Below are 21,762 nucleotides of genomic sequence, written 5' to 3' on the forward strand. Positions count from 1 at the left end.
TGAGCAAGAAGAGGTGATTGCTTCCAGAGAATGATCACAGCATTGTCGCGCAGAGAGAAGCAAATGTCCTTTTCCTTCCCAAGCCTTTATTTAACTGTCACCACACAGCAATTAAGTTCAAAGCAGAGCCGCAATTTGCAAAGTACCTTGAAATTTTGATGAGAAGTATTATGCAGGGACTAGGTAACAGGAACAATGAGAGGAAATGTAAAAATAGACCTTTCCACCACAATGGGATTCACGCTGCGTGCGCTGGTGCCTGCCGAGTGTATCTGACACGTTACCTTGGTTCTCTCCTGCTCCCAAAGCTTATTCTAGGTGAACCCTCCCGCTGAGTGACCAACGAAAGCTATCTGTCCTGTTGTCACTTGCACAGACTCTTCCATGCCTTGCAAATTTGCAAAGGAGTCAACCTTATAATCAGTCAGACTAATCAGCGTCGGATGCAGTGGGGAAGAGCCCTTCTGCAACCTCTTTTTTCTCGGTCGCAAATATGTAATTTGATGGGGACTATTTGGACCTCAATTATAATTCCATCTAATAGGAACCTTTTCAAGCCAGTTGGAAGATGGGGTTTCTAAGCACAGAGTTTAACAATCAGATCATATTCCATCATAAGAAGGAACTGTATTTGCTTAATTATTCCCCTACTACTGAGGATTTTGATAATTTTTTATTTTACTTTTGGGGAACTAGAAACTTTTCTGCATGTAACATTTCCTACACTTTGGATTATTTCTTCAGGACAAATTCCTAGATGTAATGTTAGTATAATAAATGGGCATGAATATTTTAGTGACTCTTAATATAAATTGCGAGACTGCCTCCCCAAGTCGCTGTGTCACTCTGCAGCATCTCTGTGGAGCGCTGCTCCCTGTAGGGCCCTGGGAACGCACACCCTGCCAATAGCAACATCCAAGGGACCCAGGAAGTGACTAAGAGTCTACTAAGCACTTTATGTATTGTAGCTACATTGAAGTGTGTCTTTTAAATTTTTGTTATATTTTCTAACTAGTCATTCTTGACATACAGTAATCCATTTGATTTTTTAATGTGAACTCATTCCTTTGTTCATACCTCATATTTTTTCATTTTCAATTGATTGCTTTGATGTTTTTAGTCAAAAAATTTTTCAACTACAAAGTGATCAGTTTTATTCCTTGCCAATATTTTATATACTTACTTCTGTTCCATGTCTTATTGTAGAAGACAGAACTTCCAAGCTAATGTTTATGTAACAGTGATGACATTGATTCTTAATTTGATGCTAATGTTAATGGTCTCTACAGACTCAGCTTTGCATTTAATCTTGATGTTACGAAGCTATACTACTGCTCTGACTGTTACCTTTCTCGGGGTGGGTGGTGAGTTTTAGAAGTTAATGTCTCCATGTTTATGAACACAAACGCTTGTTTGATTTGTAGTGAGTCATCATTATGTTACTAAACCACACCTGGGTCTGCTTGCCCAATGTACAGCAAAGCCAATCTACTGATGCCAGGTCGTGGTGAAGGAAAGCACAGCATTTACTGCAGGGCGCCAAGCAAGGAGAATGGGCAGCTCGTGCTCAAAGATCCAAACTCCCCAATGGTTTTCGGGGAAGAGGCTTTTAAAGGCAAGGTGAGGGAGAGGGCCACAGGGTGCGTGATCAAACTCATGGACGTTCTTCTGATTGCTTGGCTTTGAGGTAACCAGGTGGTGTTTCAGGAGTCAGCTTCATCAACCTTCTGGTTCCAGCTGGTCTGAGGTCTTCATACTCAGGTCAGCATTCAGTCAACTTCCTCCATCTGGTGGGAGTTTTAGTACCTGCAGAACAACTCAAACATACGACTCAGAATATAATCTCTAGCCTTGAGGAGGAACTAAGGGTCCTTGACTTTGTTTATGGCTAAACAATTATGATTTTGTCTTGCTTGACTGCTTCCCTTTGTTTCTTCATTTCTTCATTTCTCTGATTAAATATGTTCTTTGGAACTTGGGGAAGGCCTAGGAGGCTAAAGCTTTTCTACAAGCAAGAGTCAGGGGACAAGGAGGTGGGGAGATCTGGTCCCAGGAAGGCCCTGCAGGGTCCTGCTCAGTTTCAGTTATAGTCTGTGTTCACCATATTGTAGGAGGCTTTGCCTTTGGATTTTAATATGCCTTGGAATCATAATTGCTAATAATTTATGTAGGCATTTCTAGTATTTATTTGTGTATCAACATTGTGTATTTTTGTAGGAGAAAAAAATCATTTCTTATCTTTTCTACATTATGAAACAGCTTTATAAAAAAGGAATTATTTCTCCCATAATGCTTGAAATAGCTTACCAAGACAACTTTCTGTGCCTAGATCCCTTTAAACAATAATTCCTTGCTAACTCAGCACCATGCATAATTAATGGTCTACTCAGAGATAAATGGGGGGAAAAGGGGGGAAAAGAAGAATAGAGAACACAAACTCTGTTTCTTTGAAAAGACCAACAAAATTGACAAACCTTTACCTGGATTAAGAAAATTAGGGACAAGATGCAAACAACTGAAATCAGCAAATAAAGTGAGGACATTACTACCAAACCTACAGAAATACAAAGAGTTATGAGAGAATACTATGGACAATTATATGCCAATCAATTAAATAACCTAGAAAAAAGGACAAATTATTATAAATACATAAATTACCTAAACTGATGCAAGAAAAATAGAAAATCTGAACATACTTTTAATAAGATATTAAATCAGTAATCAAAAACCGCTCTGGTACAGTCCACTCTGCAGCAGCAAAAGCATCCCTTTTAAGACGTAAATCATATCACATCACTCCACTGCCTAAAACTACTGCTCAAAGAAGAATCAAAGCCTTTAAAACAACTGTGAGACTCTATAATCTGTATCAACTCCACCCACCACGTCCTCCCGGATTTCATTTCCTTCCGTGCCTTTCTTTTTCTTTTTATCCCAGGCAAAAAAAAAAAAAAAAAAAAAAAAAAAAATTCTCTTCTTATTTTTTACATCTTAAAAATATACCCTGTTTTTGTCACCCTCTACTCCACGTAGATCCTTTGAGGTTTTTTTCCCAAAATAGTACAAACCACTACCTAATAACTTATTTGTTTACTTGCTAATTATGCAGGGAAACAACATGCACACTCACACATACACTTTCACACAGACGCAAACCTCAACAGAACAAGACTTCGCTATTTTATTTGCCAACATCCCAAGTAACTAGGTAAGCCCCTGGCCCCAGCTAGACCCATAATAAATATTTATTGAATGATTTAATGAAGTCAGTTTCATTATGAAGCATTAACTATATTTCTATTAAGTATCAAACACTGCCCTAAGTATAATTATACCTCTTTTAGTGTTTCTAACAATCCTAATAGTTCTAAAAATTAACTACAATTATCCTTATTTTTTGATGAGATTCTGAGAGATTGAGGAGTTGCTTAAGATTACATAGCATGTTAATAATAGAATTGGATTTCAGGCTTTTAATTTCAAGCTTTTAGCTCTGTTACATCAGTTGTCAGTACTACTGGGTGCCCTGGGCAACCACAGAATAGAACCCATGGAGACAGGATTAAAAGCCAGACACCAGTGAGAACCATTCTGGGCAGCCTCAACATCCGGTTTTATAGCCTTTTGTCAGATTACAACAGCCAGTACTCAGACTAGAGTTTTGAACTTCTGCAGGAAGTGCGTTTTCCTGATGTGCAGAGCTACCAGACAGCATCTTTCCGTCAGGGAAACAGGCGGACAAGCCGTCTATGCCCCTGGGGTTTCCATGCCGTTTTGTCACACTGACTGGAATAACAGCTTTGACGAACGATTTAAAGTAAAATTACTGGTGCAAAAAAGTCTATTCTGTGGATAGTCACATGATTTGTCCCAGTTGTGCACTTTCTAATTAAGAAAGAAATATGTGCATAATAAGCTCCAGCTACAATTTGCTCATTATTGTTTGTTCTTAATTCGGCAGGGAGACTTCCAGAGTGAGCAGAGTGCGCCGCTCTAAGGCAAGCTGTTCCCTTACGCTGCACGCAAGTCTCAAACAATCCAGTTCTAAAGAGTATTTTTGCTAAAACGCATCCTCTTGGGACTTTGCTTAGAGGTTGTTCAAGAGAAAAAACGATGAATGCAGAACAGAAGGCGAAGTGACGTGGGAAATGGTCAATTTTCCCTCATTTCGGGACTGAGTGTGGAAAATCAAGTTACTATTTGGCCAGGTGTTGGAATACTCTGAACACGTAACTTTAATGTGAACCCTCAGCAAAGATTATGCATTTCATCTTCTTAGAAGCATTCCTTGTTTCTGGAGGAGTTTGGGGTACATAAGTCCACAGCGTTTTTAAGAAGAGTTTAGGGAAAAGGCAGTCCACTCGAAGGAGGGCAGAGACGATCACCAGACGGGACATGGAACCAAAACGGCGTGTCTGCTGCTGTTTCAGCTTATGTGGAGTCGGGGAGGAAGCCGTCCTGTAAGTGAGGAGAAATGTGAGACATTTGCTTAACCAAGAGTGGCTTAAATTGGGAAAGATTAAAGTTTACAGAAGATTTTTGTTTAAACTCATTATAATGAAGTGAAGAAAAGAAAGATAAAGCTTACAGATAAACTTTAATCTCTGAAAAATTAAGAGTACAGTCATGCTTGCATTACTTTGATGTAGGGGAAAAGTAAAGTTTAACTAAATTTGTGTTGCTCGTCATGCGAAGTTACTCTTTGTTTCATGAGCTCTCGTTTTGTTTCCCACTGCCCACTCTAACTTCTAAAGGCGACACGTGCCCTTCCTTCTGGTCCAGTCACGTTCTTTCCGTACATAAACACACCATGTTCACCTGCACTGCTGGGCTTTCTTTTAGGTGATTCGTTCCACCAGTAACACGTTTCTTCCTCCCTAGCCGTTTTCCAAATCATACCCATTTATCCAGCCTCAGCTTGTCACGGTTTCTCTGCGTCGTCTTTAATACCCACTGTTGGTCTCTTCCTTCTTCAAACGCTTTTAGGACCCAGAGTCTGGATCACAAAATTTAGTGTGCGTGATTCCTTGTTTTATATCTCACGTGTGTTGCTTTTATGTTTCTCAAACTCAGATTTAAGCTTTGACCCCAGGCACCGCGTTTTAGATCTCCCTGGTACCCCACACGGTACCTGACACAATGGCGACGGCAAAGGAAGTATGCAAAGGTGCGCTTTTGATTGGTAATGAAGTGCGATGAATTTAATAAAAAATAAAACCGCTGCCAGCCCTGGGACCCCTGCTTTTTAGCTAAGGTTTCTTAGATAAATCCAAGTCAGCCTGGTTTTCGGAATCCTAGGAAACTTCTGTGGCTCCACGTCACCTGCCATGAAGTAAAAACTCAAATCTAAATGGGAAGAGTACATTTTAACATCAGACCCTGTCTCACTCCCCATCTCAGCACCTGCCATCCTTGCTGGCTACTTCAGTGTTCACGTCAGAGACCATCCTTATCCTGGTACCCTGGCACTTGACTTGGGAACCTCCAAAGACATGAGGAAGTTAAAATGCCACAGAGCTACCCGTTATTAGCAAGAATCTGCACTTCTCTTACGCAAGCACTCCCCACGTTGCTGCAAGCATTTGGTTCACTTCCAGAGCTCCCAAAGTACTGATTCTGCTACGTTTGCCAGCTTCTCACTGTTTTTACGGAGGGTAGAATTCAGAGTTCCTTCCTTCACCATTTTGCTGACACCATCTCCCCCTTTGTTTCCTGAGCCCCTCCACCTACCATCCAAACTCTGTCCTCCTCAGTCATAGGCAAATCACTCAAAAGGCTGTTTACGCTCGTCGCCCCATTTGCTTATCCCCCACTTCATCCTCAAGCCTCTATCATTTGGCTTCGGCTCCCACCGCCCCACTGAGCGGCTCTTCCTAAAGTCACCAGTGGCCTCCGTGCCCAAGACGCATTTGTCTGACTATTTTCTATCATTTAAACACTCTCAGCTTTATTCTTCGGCGAGGCCTCTCTCAATGCCCAGCTCTCAGCACCATGTCTGACACACGGCAGGCTCTCCACAGTGTTTCCCTTTTTTGGTCACTTTCACTCTGGCCTGGACGCCCCCTCCGTCCTGGCCTGTGGATGCGCCTCGGGATTCGGTGGCAAACAACCTTACGTCTCACCCTGCAGTCCACCCCTAGGCATTCGCATCCACTTGCAGGGCTCCAGCTCTTCTCGACGTGCAAACCAAACACATCCGAACCTAGCCAGCACCTTCTCCAGGGAGCCTTCCTCACCTCGTGCTGTCTTCCTCAGCGAGCACCACAGTCACGCACCAGAAACCTAGGAGGTACTTTCTGCCCACATCACTCGTCCCGCTGGCAATGATAATACAGAAGTGTTACTAAACAAGTCAATTCCCTTGGCTGAGAAAGTATATAAATTCTTGGCCACCTGCTTACGTTTTTAAGGCACAGGCTAACTTCCCGAGGGAATTCCAGAAAGGTAAAACAAAGCTCATGAAAAGCACATGTTGAAACACCAAGTTCCCACCAGACCTGGCTTGGAGGGAGGAAAGTAAGCTGGATTCCCCCGGAGACCTTTCAGACGCCACCTGACTGGGCACAATGTGTCCTGCAGATGTCAGAATCAGAAATAAACCTGCCTTAAGAGAGGAGAGGCACTAGTTGACCTCCCTTGTAAGGGGGACACAGCTGGCTGTCCTCTGTAAGAGCTTCTTTAGATGGAGAATGGTTAAACTCTGCTAGATACGGCATCTTTGCAGATATTGGATGAAACCTAGACACGGAATAGAAGCTGAAGATACAATGAGACCAAGTGATAACCTAGCAACTCAGCTTGCTGGTGAGGGGGGTGTCCTGTAAAAGAAGTTTACGTAAAATTCTATATTAAAGAAAGAAATATAATGCATCAAAGTTGTGTCAGTAAACTTCGCTAACACGCTGTATATGGACTCCGTGTCCCTTGAGGCTAGGTGTACTTCTCTGTGGAGTTTTACATTCTACACCATCTATGTGACCAAATTGTGTTTTTCTTAAATGGGGGTGAAGGAGTCATATGTTCTGTCTTCTTAACTGCCAGCTTGTTACATAAGACATCGATTTTTTTCAAAAAAGAACTCAAAGGTGCTCTAATAATTGCCTAGGAGACAAGAAAATACAGGACATTATTTGGACATATTTGTGACTCTGACTCCAAGAATTCTAACAATTCATACCCAAATGATTACCCAAAGCTGCACTTTCCTTAAGTTTATTTCACATTTAAGGCTCAGTTTTTTTTTATCAAGATTTGAGACACTTCTGCTCATCTTACTTGAACTGATTTTCAAAACAACAGCAACAATCATCAGTGATCTATTAATATGCTAATTGATCCCAAAAAGCAGGAAAACATCACACAAAACAAAATGCTAATATCATCACCAAGACTGACTAAGGTTTTATTAAAAATCCCCTTCATATCTCCTTTACCTTCAAACATCGCCCCCCAGGTCAACGAGCTCTCTGATCCATTGTCTCCAACGCTAGCTCAGTAGACACAGAAATGCAACCCCTGCGAAATGACAGCATGTCCTTTCCTCCCTTTTGTCTGAGTGATAGTTGGCAGTCATGAGAATGGACCAACAGTGATGGCAGCCGGGACACCCTGAGCCTCCAGGAGCTCTAGATATGACCAAGTATGTCTGCGCCCTTGCCTGCCTTTCCTGCAAGCGCACCCATGTCATTTACCCGAGGAAAGAAACTGAAGCCCAGTAACCAAGCTTCCCTTAGAATCAAAGAAAAGTTCTTAGAAAGGAACTTCTAGAGACCATCAAATCTGGTTCCTGTCACCTGGCCACTCCAGTGTGTGACCGTGGTGTTTTGGGTTTTTTTGTTTTCTTTTTTTTTGTTTGTTTGCTTTTTTTAGAGTTCTCCAGAAAGGAACACCCGAAAGTTTTCCTCAGTGACTATACTGGTTTCCTGAGTTTGCTGCGACAAATTATGACAAATTTAGGGGCTTAAAACAACAAAACTGTCTTCTCTCACAGTTCCTGAGACCAGAAGTCTGACATCAAGTTGTCAGGAGGATCACGCTCCCCCCCGGAGGCTCTTGGGGGAAACGCTTCTTTGCCGTATCCAAGTTCCTTTGTGTTCCATGGTCGCGGTCACATCACTCTGATGTCTGCCTCCTTGGTCACATTGCCTCCCCCTCTTCTGTGCTGTCATTTCCCTATGCCTCTTTTCTGTTGACATTTGTGATTGTATTTAGGGGCCCCAAATAATGCGGGATAATCTCTCCTGATTTCAAGATTTTGGGGGGAGGGGTGGGTAATTAGGTGGGCTTTTTTTGAGGGTGGTACTGGGGATTGAACCCAGGACCGCGTGCATGCTAAGCAAGTGCTTTACCAATGAGCTATACACTGCCCCCGTCTCAAGATTCTTAACCTAATCACATCTGCAAAGTGAAATCACACCTTTTTTGCCATGTAAGGTAACAGCCACAGGTTCCAGGGGTTCAAAGATGGATACCTTGTGGGGCCCCCATTACTCAGCCTACCATAGAAACCCATGGAGTCCTTTGCAGCCAACCCTTATAAACTTTGGGTGGCTTTGAGACAGCTAGGTTCAATAGCTGAATGATTCATCCACTGATTTGTTCAGCTACCATCCAGCCAATACCTACTTTGTGCAAGACGTTGCGCTAAGCCTAGGAAACAGTCAAACAGACACATGTGGACCCAGCATGTGGGAAGTAAAGCTGAAGTCAAACACTTTCAAAGTCTTGGCAGTCACAAACAGCAGCTCAGTGGAAAGAGGTCTGCTCATAATCGGGAAATCAGGGACTGTGACGTACTAGTGCTTTGTAACTACAGTTTTAAAAATGTCCCAACCAAGGACTGGAAACGCCCAACCAAGACAAGTGGGCAGACAGAGCCTGAGGAATGACAAGGCACATCTTTCCCTCACTTCACCCCACATCCCACCAGAATGTCGTGCAGGGACGAAGCCTGGGGCTCGAAGACGGAAAAACCTATTGCAAAGTTTTGCAGCCAAGTCTGCACCTTGTAGGCCTCCATCCCCAGCCTCTGCTAGATTACTTGTCCTGTGTTTTAATAGACTTTGTTATTTCTAGGAAAGAGAAGACCCACAGATCAGGAGACAACTGCCGTTGAAAGGACAGTTCACGCCACTCACAGATTCCAGGAGAGGGAGCAGGTGCCCCGCCACAGGGCCACAGGGGCAATCTCCAGGCTTGGACATGAGGCAGAGGGAGAAACTGTGTGCAAGAACCCTTCTCTGGTTTCCACTGGAAGGAACAGGCGAAGTAGCGGAGGCAGGCTTAGGGCTGGCTAGTCTGAATAATTTCAGCAGCTCTGGGGCGTGGCGGTGGTCCTTGCTGTCTGGTGTCTGGCTCTGGGGTAATTAGGGCAGGTGAACAGCAGCCCGGGATGTGAGGGCCTGATAAGGGAGACCGTTGAGGATGCAGACTCTGGACTGGTTGGTTTGTATTTTAAAAAACGTGCCCCTGGGAGCAGGACTCCCCGCCGAGATCCGGGAGAGGGGCCATAAGGGAGGCAAGAGACCAAGGCGAGGCGACCGGCGTATGAGTGGGTGGCCCGGGACCAGAAGCGTCTGGAACACCACTGGGTGGTGTCTGGATTACGCACAAGGGCAGATGGGAAAGCATCAAGTTTATAGGCGCTAGGAACGTGGCCCATACACCTGCCTCCCAATTCAGGGGCCACGATACTCCTAAAAGGGCTTCAAAAATTTCAACTGCAACACGAATTTAAAATATGATTACTTTAAGAAGAACACGTACCCAGTTGGCCTGAGAGAAACTAGTCACGTGCCCACATGCCCTTCTGGAAGGCGGTGTGAAGCCCAGAGGGGAGCAGCCCGCACGCCCTCTGTCGCGTTATCTGTTGTCTGGTCTCCTCTGTGCGCTTCCGCCAGGGAAAGCCCTATGGAAAGAAACAGTGTTCGGTCGCCTGGACGGCTAACATCTAAATCACTTTTTGAAATACGAAGCCCGAAAGTAGTGACAGCTTATGTGATTGATTACTCGGCCTCTGTTTTTAATTCTTACTTGGTTTGGGGAAGGTCGTGAGCAACATCCGCGCTCCAGTTCCTTCCAGACTCTCAGGGTTTCTTGCCGGGTTTTAGTCACATGGACACGAGCGCCCTGCCCGGAACCCATCCGCCTTTTCCTCTGACTCGTCCTTTGGGTGAAAGTGCTGCTGAGCCCTTGTAAGCACGCGGGGCGGGGCGGGGGCGGGGCGGGGAAGGGGCGGGGCGGGGACGGGGCGGGGAGGGAGGGGCGGGGCGGGGAAGGGGCTGGGAAGGGGCGGGGCACGGGCGTGGCGGGCGTGGGCGGGGCGGGGAAGGGGGAGCAGGTGGAAAGAACGCTTGTGTGGCCTCTGAAAACCACAGACAGACGCTTTCATTAAAAATAAAACCATAAACAGGCTTATGTAGTTTTCAACTGTTTGTGTAAGTCTGCTAGTCCTGCAAGTCCCTTCTGCCTTCATCAGCATGGCTAGAAGTCCTCACACACTGCGGCCTGCAGCCTCCTTTCTGGAGGAGCCCTGGACCAGCCTGAGAGGACAGCTCGGGTCTCGGCGGCCGCAGGGAGCCTGCCCGTCGGCGAGGCCTGGGCTCCTCAAGGTGCGGACAGCCATGGTCATTTCATTTTCGTAGACTCACACACTCACACATCACTTTGTCAAGGGTGTAAGCCAATATAACACCAGATTTCTTTTCATGATCACATAGCACTCAACAAGTCTGACGTCATTTGCTGACCTGCAACAGTGAGCTTTCCAAGGGCAGGGATGGGGGCCTCTATTTCTGTACCCCCAGATACAGCAGACAGCAGGAACTCCGCAAACACGTGGTGAATGGATAAAGGAATTTCTGACAGTGCCTCAGGCTCATTGTTGCAAACATAGCTTAGAGATCACTGCACGGACCTGTTGGTGGCAACTCAGGGATTCCACAGGAAACAGGTTTCACTGTATCAATTTAAATATTTCATATATTTATAAATGTTTTATTAAAATGTCCAGGTTTGATGCGACAGATATGCAGAAACTAAAGTGTGGCCTATTTTAAAGATACTGTTCTCTTCTAGTCTGACACTAATCAGAAAGCTTTTATGAGCATTCTTAATACCCTGAAGCTTCTTTTGAACATATTTTTAGTGACAGTCTCATTTATGCATCAACCGATTCAACCTCTTCCTGACTTTGTCATTAAAACTAATTTTGATTCTCCCTTTCTTTCTCTACAGACAGAATATATGCTTAAAACTTACAGTGGTGTCATCATTAAGCTGGGTTTATTTTGAGTCGATGAGATCCGACCAAGCTAGCCCCTCTCCAACATCAAAGTGAGTGCAGATCATATATTATGTCTTCTAGCCCTATACTGAAGAGAGAGGGGAAAAAACATTTATGCATCAGACCTGCCTTTATCTGTTCACTGCCTTTTATTGTTATTCATTAGAAAGCTAGGTTTTGATGCCAATTAAAACAGAAATTCCAAAGGTTAGCTCTCTTGTCCCCTGCTCATAGAAACAGGAAGGATGGGATTCTAGACTCAAGGCAAACTTTACAGCCCTTTCTAATCAGGCAGACACTTTATAACAAAACCTAACCCTTGGAGGCATGAGGTGATAATGATGAAAGAGCCTTTAGAAACAGATAAAACATTATGCCAATGTGAATCCCAGGGAAACCTGATTCTCGCGGGCTGTTCCCTGAGGGCTTCTTTTGGTGGTTTAACATGTCTGCCCTCCAGCCCTAAACGCTGCCCCAGAGAGTTCCACCCTAACCCCAGCCTAAGCGGGACACCCCCTTACTTAACCCTCTGCCGTGTTTGGGTCCCTCCCTGAGATTTCACGTGTTCACCAGTGAGTAGCTGGCGCCCCACTCCCTGCCCGCAGGGTCACCGGATCCCCGGCTCCTGGCAGGATCCCCGGCTCCTGGCAGGACTCCTGCAGCTCTGAAGGCGTCCCGTAAACGCCGGCCGGGGGACGGGGTGCACCCACCCGACAGCTGCGGTGAAGGGGTTTGCGTCTCAAGACGCCCTGGGCTTATTGATCTTTCAGCGCGTCTTTCCCGGGCGTCTAACCCCTAAGAATGATTCTAGGCGCTAAAGATTCACTAGGAAACAAAACAGAAAACCAAACCCCCTTCTCTCACAGAACTTGTATTTTGGTGCAGAGAGACAGGCCGTAAGGTAGCACAATGAGTAAACAAATTATGTCAGGAGGTGAGTGCCCCGGAGAAGCAGCAAGCAGAAGGGGGGGCCTGGGGCCGAGGCGGAGCTGAGCGCCCGGCTCAGGCGCCGTGAGCTTGCTTTACGTCTGGCCTTCAACTTACCAGAGAATCTTCAGACTTACCTCCTTTGAATCTCACGTGACTCCATGCGCCGTCACCACGTGTAGAAGGGCAGTACTGGGTGTCGGGAGCCTCTGGCACGTGCTTCCTTTGACCTGAACCACGTACATGAATCTGGTGAAAAAAAATCCTTCTGGGCCTCAGTTTCGCCATCTGCAAAGTGAGAAGATCAAACTAAACTCTGAGACCGTTTCAGCCCTGGAAGTGTTTTAATGACAATGTGGAACTTGACTTGAGTCTGGTGGTCCTGGAAAACAAAGTCAAGAAACACCCCTTTCGTGCTGGGGGAATGGCTTACCTCCAGTCCCTCCCCAGGTGGCCTGGGTCAGAGTCACGGATGTTCCGCTTGATTTCCTACGACACCGCCACTCACAGACTTTCCAGAGTCCCGTCTTTGCCTCATAAATGCTTAGCGGCACGCTGGTCCTCCCTGATCCGTCAGGACAGGAGGCTTGTTAACCGAACTGTGGCGCAGACCCTCTCCTCCGGAACTCCGGCTCGGCCCCAGCCTGAGCAGCAAACAGAGCCCGTGAGAACAGGCTGGGCTCTGGGAAGACCTTCTCCAGCCTCCCGCCCCACACAGCTAGCCTGGAGCCCACCTCCCCCCGGCGGGCTCTTCCTAGCCATGTTTACTCCTCCCTATAAAAGAGAAAAACCCTCTCTGGCAAACCCTTGAGACACTTGTAGACGCATGCTCAGAGCATTCACCCTACAGCAAGAGCCCCCCTCCCCCAACTACAACAGCCCCTCCCCCAACTGCACCAGTCCCCTCCCCCAACAACAGCCCCTCCCCAACAGCTCCTCCTTCAACTGCATCAGTCCCCTCCCCCAACTTTAACAGCCCCCTTCCCCTATTGCAACTTCCCCTCCCCCTACTGTAATAATACCCTCCCCCCATTGCAAAGATCCCCCGCCCCCCATTGCAGTAGTCCCCTTTCCCCCCAGAGCAGAGAGGAACTACTGCCCCTTCTGCTACCAACATCAAAGGGGCCATTCATATTGCAAGACACAGAGCAACGATCCCAAAATTTCACATTCCAGGTCTGTCCTCCTCCCAGCAAACATTCAGTCCTCTGAAGTCTGCTGTGTTCTTGTGAGAACGGATACCCGCCCTTTGTAGTCAGTCACTGTTCTACCTGAGCCTCTCCACCTGCATCTCCACCCCTTCCTCATCAGCTGGACCTGGACTTGGTTCTGGAAAGGGTCCTGGGAGCCAAACAACAAAACCCTGAAGCTTCCAAGAAGAGGGATAAGGAGGGAGAGCCGTGAGTGCTGTGTGCCATGCACAAGCGGCCATACAAATTCAACTGCACAGCTGGGTGGAGGAGCGTTGAAACAGTGCCAGAGAAGGGCTGCCTGTCCACCCAGAGAGCACAGACCCCCACGCACCCTCCCACAGCCTCAGCTCCTTGGCTGTGATTCTGCTGCTTGAAGGCACTTCACTCTGTCAACACCCTCTATGAACAGGAGACGATTCCATCAGATGATCACCTGAAAACAAAGGATAGAAGAACCCACAGGACTGGACCCCTGAGAGACAGCAGCAGTCCCCAACACGGCCCTTCCTCAGGGACTTTCAAGGGCAGTCTTGTCGACGTGAGACTCTGCAAACTTTATGTGCAGCTTTTGGACCCTGACCCCCAAGGGAGAGGATATGACGTCTCTGTAACTGAAATTTCTGTCTATCTCTCACTACAAGACACAGAAACAACAGCCAGATGGATTTTTTGGATTTGGGGGCCATTTTTAAACTAAAGTTGGAAGGTTTCTTTGTGTCAAAGTGGGCGTAACAAAGGCATCTGAGAGAGGTCACTCCCCTCCAAAGCGTCAGAAGACAGCGCAGTTAGGAGGAACATGGCATTTGTACTAAAAAGCTGCAGCAAAACACAAGCCACAGTGGCTTTCAAGACAAAGCCCAAGTCACAAGAGCTGAGGATCTGAATTGCGGGTGTCAGTTTGCTGCCGGGCAGCTTTCACCCTAGCGACCACGCAGCGACGGGCTCGGCTGCCTGGAGCAGACGGCCGTGGCTCTCCAGCAGCCCAGCCCGGCCAGCGGCATGGCAGCGCCCCGCCGGGATCACACGGGTACTACCGAAAAACTGCAAATGCGCACTTGCACCGACTCTCACAGCTCGTAAGCAGCACGAGCCCCATTAAACTCCATGCGGCAGAAATCTTTGTCTTTTTGTTTCAACACCGTATCCCCAGAGCTTAGAACAGAAACCACTGCAAGCGCAGACGCTTCGTAAGTGTGTAGGGTGAACCCTTGCACAGTCCTCCGACATGGTGTCCCTGCTTTAAAGTGAGGGACGTGGAGGTCTGGGACTTGATGCCACTGGTCCACGGGAACTGTCACAGAAAGGGACAAGTTTGGAGGGCACTGTTGTGTCACTTTGGGTCACGTGGAATTCAAGGTACTTTGGACACTTCCAGGTAGAGATATCAGCCACCTGCCCTGTATCCAGAAGGGCTTTTTCTCCCCCACCAATTCCTAAAATACCTTTTTATACCACTTCCCCACTTCAGGCAATTAACACATACTGCCTGGTGTTACGATGGTCTGTGTGTGTCTCTTAGTCTTCTAACTGGTTTGTAAACCTGGTGAGGGGATTAATAGCATGAATCCCTTTTGGTTACCCCTATAGGACCTACCTAACATAAAGGCTATGACAGGTAGCAGGTGCTTAATCCAGGCAGCTTTCCCGGGCTTTCTCTCCAGCAACAACTGTCTGTGTGCTCACCAGCTCATTTCTTTTCTTTCTGGACACACAGAAAATACACTTCCTAATCTCCTTTGAAGTTATATGTGGTCTTGTGCCCAAGTTCTGGATAGAATGTGGGCAGAAGAGACACTCAGGTCTCCAGCTGGACCATAAAAGTTCTGCTTAGTCCTCCACACTCTCCTTCCTTTGTCTTTCCCATCAGATTCAGGGAATTCAGGGGTGACCTTCAAGGCCTGAGACGACGGAAGAAACTGAAGGAGCACAGCCTCACCCTCACTATATACACACCTGACCCTCCCTGGACTACAACATGAGCAAAAAATAAAGCTTGCTTTGTTAAGCCAGTGAGATTTGGGGGCTGTTTGTTACTGCAGCTAGCCTTTCCTGATGGATACAATTAGCACACTAGTAAGTACAAGATCTGGGTGCTTATTTCATGATTCCTAGGAAGTGCCCTTTCCTATCAGTTATCACGACAGATCTGAATTTAAATGAAGACACCACTGATGGCAAATGTAATTGGAGCAGGAAGGACTTGAAGTTAGGAGCTGGGCTCCTCAGGTACACAGGCAGCCCTTCTTGTAACAGCCTTTTTCAACACATTAGATGGTAAAGCACTTGATACGGGACTGTTCCGTGTCCCTCCTCATATCCAAGCTCTACCACAACGCAGTCAGTAGACGTGTGTTGGATCAACTAACACATACATATATTGGAAAACAAGGCTTAAAATGGCAATAAACACGTATCTATCAATAATCACCTTAAATGCCAGTGGACTAAATGCTCTCATCAAAAGACCCAGAGTGGCAGACTGGACAATACAAGAGCCTACAGTGCGGTGCTTACAAGAGACCACTTAGGGTGAAGTGAGGAGATGCAAAAAGATGTTTCACGCAAATGGAAATGGCAAGAAAGTGGGGGTAGGAATACTCCTAGCAGACAAAATGGACTTTAAAACAAAGGCCATAAAGAAAGATAAACACAGACACATGTTTATTGGGTTCCAATTCCAACCTGTTGTGTGGAACAATTTGAAATGTAAGCATTTGGGGGGGGAGATACGTCTTCTTCCAAGCAGCAGCCACATGCACACTTAGGGAAGCAAAGCTTCGTGCACCTGACGGAAATCAGCCTTTTAATTTTCCAGAAGTCTTTCATCACCTGAGCCAGCAGAGGAGCCGGCCCACTCCCCACCCCCGCCCCCCGCAAGCTGCCGCCCCCTCTTCGGCCCAGAGGCCCGGGCTACGGAGTGAGGCCCTCCCCGGCGCCAGCCCGGGGGCAGCTCTGGTGCAGCGACGCCAGACGCCTAGACTTCAGAACAGAGCTCATCAGCCCGTGTCCGTGTCTGTGTCCGTGAGTTTCACTGTCAGCCAAAACCAGCGCTGTGCGCCAACAGCAAGACATCTCAGTCGCTGAGGCCAGGGGGCAGTGTCGTCGCCACGTGACAGCTCCGCGGGGACGCGCGGCGGCGACAGCGCGGCTGGGCAGGCGGGGCCGCGGGCGGAGCCCTCCTGACGCCCCGGCGGCGCGGGGCCGGCGGGGCCCCGGAGCGCGGCCTCCGTCCGCCGTCACACCTTCACCCGGGAAAGGGTCCAGGCCACGCTGGCGGGGTCGGGAAAGGCCATCATCTCCTCCAGCAAAGGCGGCACCCAAGTTGCCTGCCCCCCCTCTCCCCCCCGCTCCGCCCTCCGTCTTCACGCCTCCTCCCGGCGACCGGCCCCGCTAGGCGTCCCTCCAGGCGGGCAGTTCTCTACCTTCTGGTGTGGCTTCTTGCTTCCCTGCCACACTCCCCGTTGGAACATACGGCCCCTGGGTGCAGGGACTCTGTCCTCTCCTCTCCCGCGTGTAGAACGGCGCCGAGCAGGCGGGCCGTGAGCGCAGTGCGAGTGGATGGGTGCACAGGTGAGGGACTGGCCGCCAGCACTCTACTGAGACGGCCTGGCTTCGTCTGCCCTCTCGATGTCACTCCATGATGCTGTTAGTCCACAACTGAAACAACTGTCTCAAGACCCATGACTTTATCAGACACCTGGGACCCCCCCACCCCCATCTCAGCACACTGCTGAGCTTTGAAACTGCCATCGCCAAAAGATGCTGACAATTCCGGGGAGAGGGGAAAACAGAAACGGCACGTGAGATGGTTTGTGGAAGTCCACACACGATAAACTGAGGAGCCCAGCTCATGTCGGTGAAGCCACAGGAGGGACTGTCACCCCGAATCCCCCAACACGGCTACGTGGCCAGGACAGGTGCCCGGCCCCTGGACCAGGCGGATGTTTTCAAGACTTTGGGACTGCTATTTTAATTCTGCCCACCCCCAGGAGAGAATTCTCATGAATGACAAAGGATTCTCTATCACAAGATTTTAAAATAAAATTCCCATGTGACGTTTTAAGACAGATCTCAGAAATTAAAGTATCAAATAGTTCCAGGGGAAGCAGCCGTTCCATTAAGCTCGTTGTTCTTCTGTTCCTGTTTTTAGCAGCACACTGAGTCTAGGTGTTTCATGATAAGTTTTTAAATGCTGTGCAGAACCCCAGTCCTTGCAGGAACATGTGTGCCTCTCCGGAGGGCCTGTCTGTGCTCTGGGAACATTCCCAGTTCCCAGTTCCGTCAAAACCTCAGCCTTGACCGAATGGGATCCTGGCATGCTCGCCTATCAGGCCACGAACAGGCTGGGGGAGGCAGAGAAGAGGTGGTCGGGAGCAAGAAGTGTTCTCCCCCAGGTGTGCAAAGCGCTCCCAAGTCCCTCAGAAATTCTGCTCACCTGAAGGCAGAACTAGGGCCTATCAAATGTCCACACCTCTGGCTCAATAGTTCTTCATCTGGGATCCTGGACTTACATAAGCCTACGTAAGTATGGAGGATGTACCTTAAGTATTAATTAAAACAGAAAAAAAAAGAGACAACCTGAACATCAGTCGTCATGGGAACAGGTAAGTAAGTGACGGTGTGCCCGCGCCATGCCCTGCCACGCAGCCACCGCTGTCCACAATGTTAGGGTTTTCTTTTAATCCTATTGACTGTCTTGTGGGAGAAGATTTCTGGTGTGGGTGTTATGTGTCTGGAGAGACCCAGACCAGTTCATCGTGATTTCCTCCAGGGAGTGAAAGGTTGGGGTGAAATCAAAATGGAGAACTTTCATTTTTCACTTTAAATGTTCCTATTGTGTCTGAATTTGTTACATAGGCATGTATCATGTAACATCAAATTAAAATAAAAATGTAAAACTGTGCAGGTGGTAAGAGTTAAAAAAAACACCTAAATGGAGACAGAAGGAAAGAGATGTAGGTAGAAACTGACTACTTTACAGCTATTCCTGAGATAAACCTACTGATGCTGGCCGTTCAGGGGTTGACTGTCATGACAAGGACACAAATAAAACTGTTCTCTTAGGATTAAAAGAAAAAGTAACTAGTTTCAACTCACCTGGGGTGCAATGTCTTAATATACTCAGTGGAAGCCTTCTCCAGTGTCAGATTGACCCATTCTGTGTTAATTTGTTAAAAACGTAGAAGCCGGATGGAGCCTTTTGTCAGCAGACATTCTGCCTACCCTGGATTTCAAGAACAGCAGAACTCTGCCCTCACCATGTCCGGTGTCCTCCTCGGAGACTCAGCTCTCACACCCGCTCCACAGACAGACTCGAAGACAGCGCCCAGCTTCACCTGGGCACTTCTCTTTTTAGACATGGACACAGTCTTAACAAGGCTTTAGATAACACATAAAGATACACACTGAAAAGCACCTGTAAAACTCCCAGCAGATGCAGGTAAGCACTGCTGACATGTGATACAAATCCTGCTGTGTGTTTCCCACATGTGTGTATACACATACGGGCACGTAGGGATAATATACACACGTAACTGACTTTTACAAAACTTAATGCTATTTGTTAGCATGTCTTCTTCTTCTTTTAAATTTTATTTATTCATTTTTTTTGGTGGGGGTGGTAATTAGGTTTATTATTAATTTTTAGAGGAGGTGCTGGGGATTGAACCCAGGACCTTGTGCGTGCTAAGCGTGCGCTCTGCCACTTGAGCTGTACTCTCCCCCGGCATGTCTTCTTTTAAATAAAGCTATGTCTCAGGCATCTTTCATCTTTACTGGCCTGAAAATGTAATTTGCACCATCACTTTTAATACCCACATAGCGTTTGCTTATATAGATCAATTGTAATTTATTTAACCAATCCTCTATTGATTTACCTTTGGGATATTTCCTATTGTCTCTGTGACGTGTTGATTTTAAAATCCCACTAAACATTGTCATCATCTGTGTGGTCTCAGATTAGCACAAAGGTCATAACCACCACCTCCTCTGTGTCCTCTGGACCGTGGTGGATTTGCTGCAGAGAAAATTAGAGAGTGACCAAGTTGATGGAATTTTAGAAATTCCAATTTATTATAAAAAGACTTGAATGAAGAAATCTAGGAGCTATCAAAATAGGGCACAAAACAATTTCAGATGCAGTAAGTTTTGCATATTTATTGTTATATTAGAACACCTCCATATTCTAAAGCACAATTTACAGAAAGGACTAAATCTGGCCAGCACTTCAAATACGGGGATGCATCCATCTTTGCCATTTTACTTCTTTTCCTCTCAAAAATGATGTTTCAACTTCATGACAATCTAAAAAAACAATGATGTTTCAGGTCTTTGCCCATCTGGAAATGTTACTATTTCTTGAAGAGTACCTGACATCACCACATCACTGCTTGTCATTCTCAAGCAGAAGTATCTCACATGACTCTCCAGGTGCTAGCAGTCTTCACGTGAACTCTGCAGCGCTGGTGAGCACCGGACTTGCTACGGTGGTATCACCTGCTACCTGTTCCATTAACACCATCAGCAACTTAGCAGAAGTATCTTCACATCTTACTTCAGCTTAAAATGCCTGTCGGAGGCTGGGTGTCGTACTGGTTTCTTAGCTGCTGTAACGCAGTAGCTCAGGCTGCCTGGTTTAAACAGCAGTGTTTATCTTCCCGCTGTTCTGGAAGCTGGAAGCCAGAGGTCAGGATGTGGGCAGGGCTGGTTCCTTCCCAGCCCTGTCTCTGTGACTTGAGGATGGATGCTTCTCCTGTGTCCTCGCATGGTCGTCCCTGTGTGTGTGTCTCTGTCCTGACTCTTCTTCTTATAAGGACACCAGTCATACTGGATCAGAGCCCGCCCTGACAACCTCATTTTAACTTAATTACCTCTTTGAAGATCCTGTCTTCAGAAACGGTCACATTCTGAGGCACTGGTGGTAAGACTTCAGCGTGAATTTGGGGGGCGAGGGAACACAGTTCAGCCATCATAAGAGATGTGGTATAATTCACGAGCAACGGGGATGAAACTCAGAAGACGAAGGTTCTGGTCCTAGCTCAGACACATAGTGATGAATTAGCTTGGACGAGTCCCTTAGCCTCCCAGGGACTTGGCTTCCCCGTGGGGCAGTGAGGAGAGCCCCACACTTGTGCTCCAACGTGTGGAGGGGCCACCACTGCACGCTGCAAGGGGCCAGTAGGGGGCAGACACTTCACAAGGCACGTTCTAGGGCTTGCCCGCTGGTCACCTGGAGAATCTGGCTGGTCAGCACCTTCAGGAGCAGCCCATGTTGGGAGGAGAGAGATTAACGTATAGAAACAAGGAGAGGCCCCGGGGCATGTGGAGGTCCGTCCTTGCTGGGCACATCGGCCTTGAGGTCAAGCGCCAGGCAGAGTCAACATAGCCTGGAGAAGGACGTCTGGGGTGTTAGAGTCAGAACAAGGGGATGTCGCGGGAGCCTGCTGGAATGCTCGTCAGCTGCGACTGCCTGCTGCACTCTTACTCATTATGTGGACGCTTCTGCAAAGGACAGAAAGATTAAGTCCTCCAGCCAGAAAACCCCAGTGAGCAGTGCCAGGACCCGGTGAGCAAATGCTGCGTCTGATCCCCTTTCCTATCACAGGATGCTGGAGTCACCTAAAATTAAATAAAATGTAGAAGTCCCTTCCTCAGCCACACTAAGCACATTCCGAGGGCCCAACGGCCCCGTGTGGCCAGTGGCCACCAGCTGAGCAGCGCCGATGCAGAACATTTCCGTCACTGCAGAGGGTCCTGTTGGGCAGAGCTGCCATCACCTACACAAAGAATTCAGCTGTCAGCTTCTACTTCCGACGTGCCGTGTTCTATGCCGAGACTTTAGACATGACCGTTGAATACACAGTACTTCCTGAGTGAGTAGAAACATGCCCACTTACTGCGTAGATAATATTAACGTTAACGGTCATAGTCCGTGCTTCTGCAGCACCCTAGAAGCACCTCCTATATGTAACTCATTACAAGGACCCTATGACATTAGTGTTATTACTGTCCCAGTTTTACAGATAAGTGAACTGATGCACAGAGAGGTTAGTATCTCCCCCAAAGGTCACACAGCTATTAAGAAACAGAGCTGGTCTGGAACACAAGGTCTGGCTACGGAGACTCTGTGCTCACCGCACAGGGAGACCTAAGCAGACCGACGGCCGGTCAGCCTCGCCGTGCGTCGGTTTGTTTAGTTAACTATCACTGCGGAGTCCTTCACTGTCTTCTGCAAACCTATGTCAACATAAGCTGAAAACGCCGCAGAACTTTGTTAGAATCTGACCCATAGTCCGGGGCTTACACGAGGAGCCTCACAGCTCTAATCGGATTTCTATTGCTTTGGACTACGTAGCTTCA

The 21,762-nt window shown here is 47.4% G+C and overlaps 2 long non-coding RNA genes across 2 annotated transcripts; both read right to left on the reverse strand.

The window, feature by feature from the left end:
• Window positions 1-2,959: 2,959 nt before the first annotated feature.
• Window positions 2,960-10,184, reverse strand: LOC135319689 (uncharacterized). The gene is made up of 3 exons (XR_010378506.1): window positions 10,033-10,184; window positions 9,766-9,907; window positions 2,960-4,458 (listed from the first exon to the last, which is right to left on the reverse strand). It is a non-coding gene; the product is annotated as an uncharacterized LOC135319689 (long non-coding RNA).
• A 487-nt stretch (window positions 10,185-10,671) lies between these two features.
• Window positions 10,672-12,850, reverse strand: LOC116149664 (uncharacterized). Its single transcript, XR_004133278.2, has 3 exons — window positions 12,645-12,850; window positions 12,349-12,499; window positions 10,672-11,372 (listed from the first exon to the last, which is right to left on the reverse strand). It is a non-coding gene; the product is annotated as an uncharacterized LOC116149664 (long non-coding RNA).
• Between the last annotated feature and the right edge of the window lie 8,912 nt (window positions 12,851-21,762).

The sequence above is a fragment of the Camelus dromedarius genome, chromosome 30 (genome assembly GCF_036321535.1).
Source record: "Camelus dromedarius isolate mCamDro1 chromosome 30, mCamDro1.pat, whole genome shotgun sequence".
Classification (NCBI taxonomy): domain Eukaryota; kingdom Metazoa; phylum Chordata; class Mammalia; order Artiodactyla; family Camelidae; genus Camelus; species Camelus dromedarius.